This window comes from Cervus elaphus, chromosome 30 (assembly GCF_910594005.1).
Source record: "Cervus elaphus chromosome 30, mCerEla1.1, whole genome shotgun sequence".
NCBI classification, from domain to species: Eukaryota; Metazoa; Chordata; class Mammalia; order Artiodactyla; family Cervidae; genus Cervus; species Cervus elaphus.
Genome location: NC_057844.1, coordinates 2,005,395 through 2,013,844, shown reverse-complemented (window position 1 = coordinate 2,013,844; position 8,450 = coordinate 2,005,395). Strand labels below are relative to the sequence as shown.

General features: G+C 40.0%; 1 pseudogene; it reads left to right on the top strand.

Moving 5' to 3' along the window:
- The first annotated feature begins 6,673 nt into the window (after positions 1-6,673).
- On the top strand, positions 6,674-8,236 carry LOC122687018 (annotated as a pseudogene).
- The last annotated feature ends 214 nt before the right edge of the window (positions 8,237-8,450 follow it).

The window sequence follows — 8,450 nt, the reverse complement described above, 5'->3', positions numbered from 1 at the left end:
GTGAAGCCATCTGGTCCTGGGCTTTTGTTTGCTGGAAGATTTTTGATGACAGTTTCGATTTCCTTGCTTGTGATGGGTCTGTTAAGATCTTCTATTTCTTCCTGGTTCAGTTTTGGAAAGTTATACTTTTCTAAGAATTTGTCCATTTCATCCAAGTTGTCCATTTTATTGGCATAGAGCTGCTGGTAGTAGTCTCTTATGATCCTTTGTATTTCAGTGTTGTCTGTTGTGATCTCTCCATTTTCATTTCTAATTTTGTTAATTTGGTTCTTGTCTCTTTGTTTCTTAATGAGTCTTGCTAATGGTTTGTCAATTTTGTTTATTTTTTCAAAAAACCAGCTTTTAGCTTTGTTGATTTTTGCTATGGTCTCTTTAGTTTCTTTTGCATTTATTTCTGCCCTGATTTTTAAGATTTCTTTCCTTCTGCTAACTCTGGGGTTCTTCATTTCTTCCTTCTCTAATTGCTTTAGGTGTAGAGTTAGGTTATTTATTTGGTTTTTTTCTTGTTTCTTGATGTAAGCCTGTAATGCTATGAACCTTCCCCTTAGCACTGCTTTTACAGTGTCCCATAGGTTTTGGGTTGTTGTGTTTTCATTTTCATTCATTTCTATACATATTTTGATTTCTTTTTTGATTTCTTCTATGATTTGTTGGTTACTCAGAAGCGTGTTATTTAGCCTCCATATGTTTGAAGTTTTAACAATTTTTTTCCTGTAATTGAGATCTAATCTTACTGCACTGTGGTCAGAAAAGATGACTGGAATGCTTTCAATTTTTTTGAATTTTCCAAGACCAGATTTATGGCCCAGGATGTGATCTATTCTGGAGAAGGTTCCGTGTGCACTTGAGAAAAGGGTAAAGTTGATTGTTTTGGGGTGAAATGTCCTATAGATATCAATTAGGTCTAGCTGGTCCATTGTGTCATTTAAGGTTTGTGTTTCCTTGTTAATTTTCTGTTTAGTTGATCTATCCATAGTTGTGAGTGGCGTATTAAAGTCTCCCACTATTATTGTGTTACTATTAATTTCCTCTTTCATACTCGTTAGCGTTTGCCGTACATATTGCGGTGCTCCTATGTTGGGTGCATATATATTTATAATTGTTATATCTTCTTCTTGGATTGATCCTTTGATCATTATGTAGTGTCCTTCTTTGTCTCTTTTCACATCCTTTATTTGAAAGTCTATTTTATCTGATATGAGTATTGCGACTCCTGCTTTCTTTTGGTCTCCGTTTGCATGAAATATTTTCTTCCAGCCCTTCACTTTTAGTCTGTATGTGTCTCTTGTTTTGAGGTGGGTCTCTTGTAGACAGCATATATAGGGGTCTTGTTTTTGTATCCATTCAGCCAATCTTTGTCTTTTGGTTGGGGCATTCAACCCATTTACATTTAGGGTAATTATTGATAGGTGTGGTCCCGTTGCCATTTACTTTGTTGTTTTGGGTTCACGTTTATACAACCTTTCTGCATTTCCTGTCTAGAGAAGATCCTTTAGCATTTGTTGAAGAGCTGGTTTGGTGGTGCTGAATTCTCTCAGCTTTTGCTTATCTGTAAAGTTTTTGAATTCTCCTTCATATCTGAATGAGATCCTTGCTGGATACAGTAATCTAGGTTGTAAGTTATTCTCTTTCATTACTTTCAGTACGTCCTGCCATTCCCTTCTGGCCTGGAGGGTTTCTATTGATAGATCAGCTGTTATCCTTATGGGAATCCCTTTGTGTGTTATTTGTTGTTTTTCCCTTGCTGCTTTTAATATTTGTTCTTTGTGTTTGATCTTTGTTAATTTGATTAATATGTGTCTTGGGGTGTTTTACCTTGGGTTTATCCTGTTTGGGACTCTCTGGGTTTCTTGGACTTGGGTGGCTATTTCCTTCCCCATTTTAGGGAAGTTTTCAGCTATTATCTCCTCGAGTATATTCTCATGGCCTTTCTTTTTGTCTTCTTCTTCTGGGACTCCTATGATTCGAATGTTGGGGCATTTCACAGTGTCCCAGAGGTCCCTGAGGTTGTCCTCATTTCTTTTGATCCTTTTTTCTTTTTTCCTCTCTGCTTCATTTATTTCCACCATTTTATCTTCTACCTCACTTATCCTATCTTCTGCCTCCGTTATTCTACTCTTGGTTCCCTCCAAAGTGTTTTTGATCTCATTCATTGCATTATTCATTTTTAATTGACTCTTTTTTATTTCTTCTAGGTCTTTATTAAACAATTCTTGTATCTTTTCAATCTTTGTTTCCAGGTTATTTATCTGTAACTCCATTTTGTTTTCAAGATTTTGGATCATTTTTATTATCATTATTCTAAATTCTTTTTCAGGTAGATTCCCTATCTCCTCCTCTTTTGTTTGACTTGGTGGGCATTTTTCATGTTCCTTTACCTGTTGGGTATTTCTTTGCCTTTTCATCTTGTTTAGATTGCTGTATCTGGAGTGGGCTTTCTGTATTCTGGAGGTCTGTGGTTCCTTTTTATTGTGGAGGATTAACCCAGTGGGTGGGGTTAGACGATTGGCTTGTCAAGATTTCCTGGTTAGGGGAGCTTGCGTCAGTGTTCTGGTGCGTGGAACTTGATTTCTTCTCTTTGGAGAGCAATGGAGTGCCCAGTAATGAGTTTTGAGATGGGTCTATGTGTTAGGTGTGTCCTTGGGCAGCCTGTATGTTGATGTTCAGGGCTATGTTCCTGCGTTGCTGGAGAATTTGCATGGTATGTCTTGCTCTAAAACTTATTGGCTCTTGGGTGGTGGTTGGTTTCAGTGTAGGTATGGAGGCTTTTGGACGGTCACTTATTACTTAAAGTTCCATGTAGTCAGGAGTTTTCTGGTGTTCTCAGGTTTTGGGCTTAAGTCTCCTGCCTCTGGATTTCAGTTTTATTCTTCCTGTAGTCTCAGGACTTCTCCAACTATACAGCCCTGATAAGAAAACTTCTAGGTCAATGGCTAAAAGATTCTCCCCCGTTAGGGACACCCAGAGAGGTTCACAGAGTTACATGAAGAAGAGGAGAGGGAGGAGGGAGATAGAGATGAACAGGAGGAGAAAAAGGGGGACTCAAGAGGAGAGAGACAGATCTACGCAGCTGTCTGTTCCCAGAGTGTTCTCCATAGCCCAGTCACCTACAAGGATTCACAGAATTGGATTGGGAAGAGAAGGGGAAAGGAGGAAATAGAGGTGTTCTGAGGTAGAAAACAGAGAGTCAAGATTGGGAGAGAATAATCTTTGGTTTAAAAATAGGGCTTCTCTTCTTTTTTTTTTTTTTTTTGTAAGGTTATAGTGTATTGAAAATGAAAATTAAGGAGTAGTAGAGGAGTACTAGAGGACTTTAAAAGAAATAAGAAAAAAAGAAAAATAGAAAATAGAAGAGAAAAAGGAAAGAAAAAAAAGAAAAAAAAAGAACGAAAAAGAGAAAAAAAAAAAAGGAAAAAAAAATTTTTTTTTTCCCCCTAATTAAAAAATTGTAAAAGTCTGTGGAAATGAAAGTTAAGGAGTAATGGAGGAGTAATAGGGGATTTTAAAGGAAAATAAAAGAGAAGAAAGAAAAAAGAAAAAAAAGAAAAAAAATAAAAAAATAAAAAAAATAAAATTAAAAAAAAGAGAAAAAAGTAAAATTATATCTAGGAGTTTCTCTGGAGCTGTTGCGGTCAGTGTGGGTTCGGCTCAGTTTCAGATAGCTCCTCAGTTCCAGCTTACGCTTCTCGATATCTACAGGCCCCTTCCGGTGTAGTCGGTGTTTCCTAGAGGGATTTTAATCTGTTGCACCAGTCCCTTCTGAAGCGGTTCCCTTTGTTTATTTGGCTTCTGTTTGCCGGTCTCTTCAGAGCCTCATTTCCTCCCTGACACAGGCGGGCGGAGGTGGACTCTTATTCAGGTAGCTAGTTCCGTCGCTCTGCGGGGCAGGGAGGGGCTTGCGCTGCAGGGAGAGGCTGGTGCTGTGAGGATAGGCTTGCGCCGCGGGGATGGGCTAGGGCTGCCCGGAGGGGCTGACGCTGCTTTCTCCGTCTGTGCTGCTCAGGCTCCCGGCTGTTCTATATGGAGCGCGCCCCGCGCTGCGCGAGGTTCCAGCCCTCGGGTGTTCCACAAAAGCGCGGAAGGAAAAGCTGCCCCTGCTCTCTGTGCCTTCCCCGTCAGAGCGGTCCAGGCAGCCAGGGGCTTCGTGGGCGCACTCTCCCCAGGTGTGGCGTGCCCACTCCCCTCCGCGGACCCAGTCTCAGTTTCCGCTGGCGCCAGTCGGGTGCGTGCGCCTTCTGCCCTCCGCGTCCCCAGCCCCAGTCCCCGCCGCGCCGGTCGGGTGCCTGCGCCCTGTGTCTCGCCGCGACCTTCCCCTCCCCCCTGCCTCCTGCCTCCGGCGGGGCTGGGCCAGTCCGCAGCCTGCGAGCTCCTCTCTGGACCCTCTCGGTCTCTTTGTTCTGCGAACGGCCAGCAGTGTGTTCGGGCCGGTTAATTTACTCTCTCTCTTTTGGTCTCCCACAGTTCAAGTTGGCAACTCACAGAAGTTCCCTCCGATTGTCCTCAGGGCACTCAGGCCTGGACCCTGAGAGGGTAACAGGCAAGAAGGCCAGGGGTCTCCAAATGGAGGAAAGAGGCTGTAAGTGCCAGACATTTTTATCTCTCTTAAGCGGCAGGAAGAAACAAACCAGAGATCTGTTTTTCCTTCTCTATACAAATTTAAAAGGAGGTTTCTCTTAACATTCTGTGTTGCCATGACACCTGGTCTCACCTAAAGCTAACTACTCTCAAACTTTGAGTTAACCAATACATTCCTTTTTCGTATGGAAATGTTGTCTTAAGCTATGTTAATGAACCCCAGACTCTATCTTCAAGTTGGTTCCGCCAAACGGCCTAACTTACTTACTCAGGTATTGTTCCCCTAATCTATGTAAACGGAACTATTTGTTGGTATTCTGCCCTTCTACAAGATTCAAGTCAATCGTTTTATGGCCTGGGATGAATTATCTGATGCCATTCTAAATTTTATGACATTCCTTTCATTTCATTAACAGACTGTGAGTGACTATATAACATACAGCTAAAGACTAGGAGGGGGGTACTCTTTTGCCCCCTTCTGATGCCTATGTCAGAAGCTTTCCCTATCTCCTTTATACTTTAATAAAACTTTATTACACAAAAGCTCTGAGCGATCCAGCCTCGTCTCTGGCCCCGGATTGAATTCGTCTCCTCCGGAGGCCAAGAATCCCGCGTCTTATCGTTCAGCAAGAACCTTTCAACCCTACCCCAAGCAATGCCGCCTAAGAGCTCCCGGGACGGATCTCCGTCCTTAGCTCTTTTGTCTCACTTTTTATCTTTTATATTTTGTCCTACCTCCTTTCGAAGACAATGGGCTGCTTTTCTGGGCGCCTGATGACCTCAGCTAGCGATCCGAAGTTGTTTTGCGAAGTTTGCTCTGCGTTCAGTTATTCTTTTGATGAATTTGTAGGAGAGAAAGTGGTCTCCCCGTCCTACTCCTCCGCCATCTTGGCTCCTCCCGCCGAGCTTCTCTTTTTTATTCACCTCAGTAAAGGTAAATTACATATTTGCTGCCTTGATCTATAGATCAGTCTAAAAGCCAAGAGGTAAATAGAATTCTTATCTGAAGAGAAATTCACTCTTAATGGTAGGTCTTTGTCTTTATTATCTTCCCTTTCTGCTTTGCCTCTATTCTCCTTTTTCTCTTCCTTTTATTCTTCTACCCTATTTCATTTTCCCTCATGCTGAACCCTTACTAATTTTGCATATTGCTTTATTATTCTCTTCCAATTTTCAGAACTATAATCTGAAGAAACATTAAATCTGGTTAATTTTGTTCAAGTCAGGTTCTCTATGTAATCAGATAAGTTTAATATTGGAATAAGTGAGTGAGTGAAGTCGCTTAGCTGTGTTTGACTCTTTGCGACCCCATGGACTGTAGCCTATCAGGCTCCTCCATCCATGGGATTTTCCAAGCAAGAATACTGGACTGGATTGCCATTTCCTCCTCCATAATATTGGAATAGGACATGGTAAAAGAGAAGAGTGACAGAAAAAGAGAAGCGATGGAAACAGGGACAAAATACATCACACTAATTTACCAAAAAAAAAAAAAAAAAAACAAAAAAAAAATCAGAAAGAACTGTAGAAAAAACTTTTAGTTAGTTGAGTAGATTGGTAAAAGGCCAAACTGAAGAGGTATGGACATTATTATACTGAATTATTTCCACTATGTATCTTAAGTCTAAAGCTGGATTTCTGTTTTCAACCATCATACACATTTATATACCATTTGCTTCTTGCTTCTCTGTTGCCCTCACTGTCAGCTTCTTGAGGCAATGCTGTTTATGTAATCATCAGCAAGACTGAGTGTAAGCTAATATAATGTTCTCATACTTAACATATTAAGAAAAAATAGATCAATTTTTTTCACATGCATATTCATTTCTTCACTTCATTATCATAAATGTAACTAAACCAGAATATAAAAATGACATAAGGTACTCTTTTATTTCATCAAATTTGTTCAACATATTTTCTTTTACCTAAAAGAAAAGTAACAGCTTTCGCTAGTTTATCTTACATTAATCATATCAAAAAAGTACTCCTTTAGCAATTAGTGATGTTTTGACATTGTTATCTTCATGTTTTCTGGTCCCTTTGCATAATTTTTTTCCTCAATATTTTCACCGGACTAGAAGCAGATCAGGAGGCAACAATGGAAAACCGTCCATCAGTGACAGTGTTTATCTTAGTAGGATTGATAGAGGACCCCAAACTGAAGATTGTGCTATTTATCTTCCTGCTTCTCACCTATTTGTTAAGCATCTCAGGCAACTTGACTATCATCACCCTCACTTTGCTTGATTCTCATCTCAAGACTCCTATGTATTTCTTTCTTCGAAATTTTCTTCTTAGAAATTTCCTATACAACAGTTTGTATTCCCAAACTGCTTGTTAGCATGGAAACTGGAGACAAAACCATTACCTATAACTGTTGTGCAGCTCAGTTGTTTTTCGCTTTCCTTCTTGGTGCATCCGAATTTTATCTCCTGGCTGCCATGTCCTATGATCGTTATGTTGCCATCTGTAAGCCCTTGCATTATACAACCATCACGAGCAACAAAGTCTGTATCCAGCTGGTCCCTAGCTCTTGGATGGCTGGTTTCCTCACCATTTTTTCAGGACTCATTTTAGGCTTAACCTCGGATTTCTGTAACTCCAATGTCATTGATCATTTCTACTGTGACAGTGCTCCTCTCCTGCTAATCCCCTGTACAGATACACATTTGTTTGAAACGCTGAGTTTCATCCTAGCCCTGATGACTCTACAGATCACTTTTGTATTAGTGATTCTATCATACACATATATTGCCCTGACGATTTTATTTATTTATTTATTTTTCCTTTATTTTTATTAGTTGGAGGCTAATTACTTTACAATAGTAGAGTGGTTTTTGCCATACACTGACATGAATCAGCCATGGATTTACATGTGTTCCCCATCCTGAACCCCTCTCCCACCTCCCTCCCCATCCCATCCCTCTGGGTGATCCCAGTGCACTAGCCCTGAGCACTTGTCTCATACATCCAACCTGGACTGGCGATCTGCTTCACATTTGATAATATACATGTTTCAATGCTTTTCTCTCAGATCATCCCATCCTCACCTTCTCCCATAGAGTCCAAAAGTCTGTTCGTGTATCCCAATGTTCATCACAGCACTGTTTATAATAACCAGGACATGGAATCAACCTAGATACCCATCAGCAGACAAATGGATAAGAAAGCTAGGGTACATATACACAATAGAATATTACTCAGCCATTAAGAAGAATATATTTGAATCAGTTCTAATGAGATGGATGAAACTGGAGCCCATTATACAGAGTGAAGTAAACCAGAAAGATAAACACCAATACAGTATACTAACGCATATATATGGAATTTATAAAGATGGTAATGATAACCTTATATACAAGACAGAAAAAGAGACACTGATGTATAGAACAGATTTTTGCCCTGACAATTTAAAAATTCCTTCTGCCAAACAGAGAAAAAAGGCTTTTTCCACTTGTTCTTCTCCCTCTCATATTGCAGCTGCATGTTTATGTAGGTGAAACCTTCAGCCAAACAGAGGATCTCCTTAGTGAAGGGAGTCGCAGTTCTCAATACCTCTGTTGCCCCGATTTTGAAACCCTTTATTTATACTCTACAGAACCAGCAGGTGAAGCAAGCATTTAAAAACTTGCTACAAAGACTTCTGTTTTTATTCAAGTAAAATCATAATGAGTTATATGAGGGAAATTAATAATTAAGGAAAATAGTAAAGGAGGAACTTGGATTTGTTCCCAGCTTCCCTATTGTATTATTTATTATTTGTCCTTTCACTTCTTTCTGAAGTGTCATGGTATTTACATTAGCTGTTTTACATCAATCATGTTTTCCATTTAAAAATATCAAAACTTTCTTTTTCTGTTCCATTACAAGCAGCT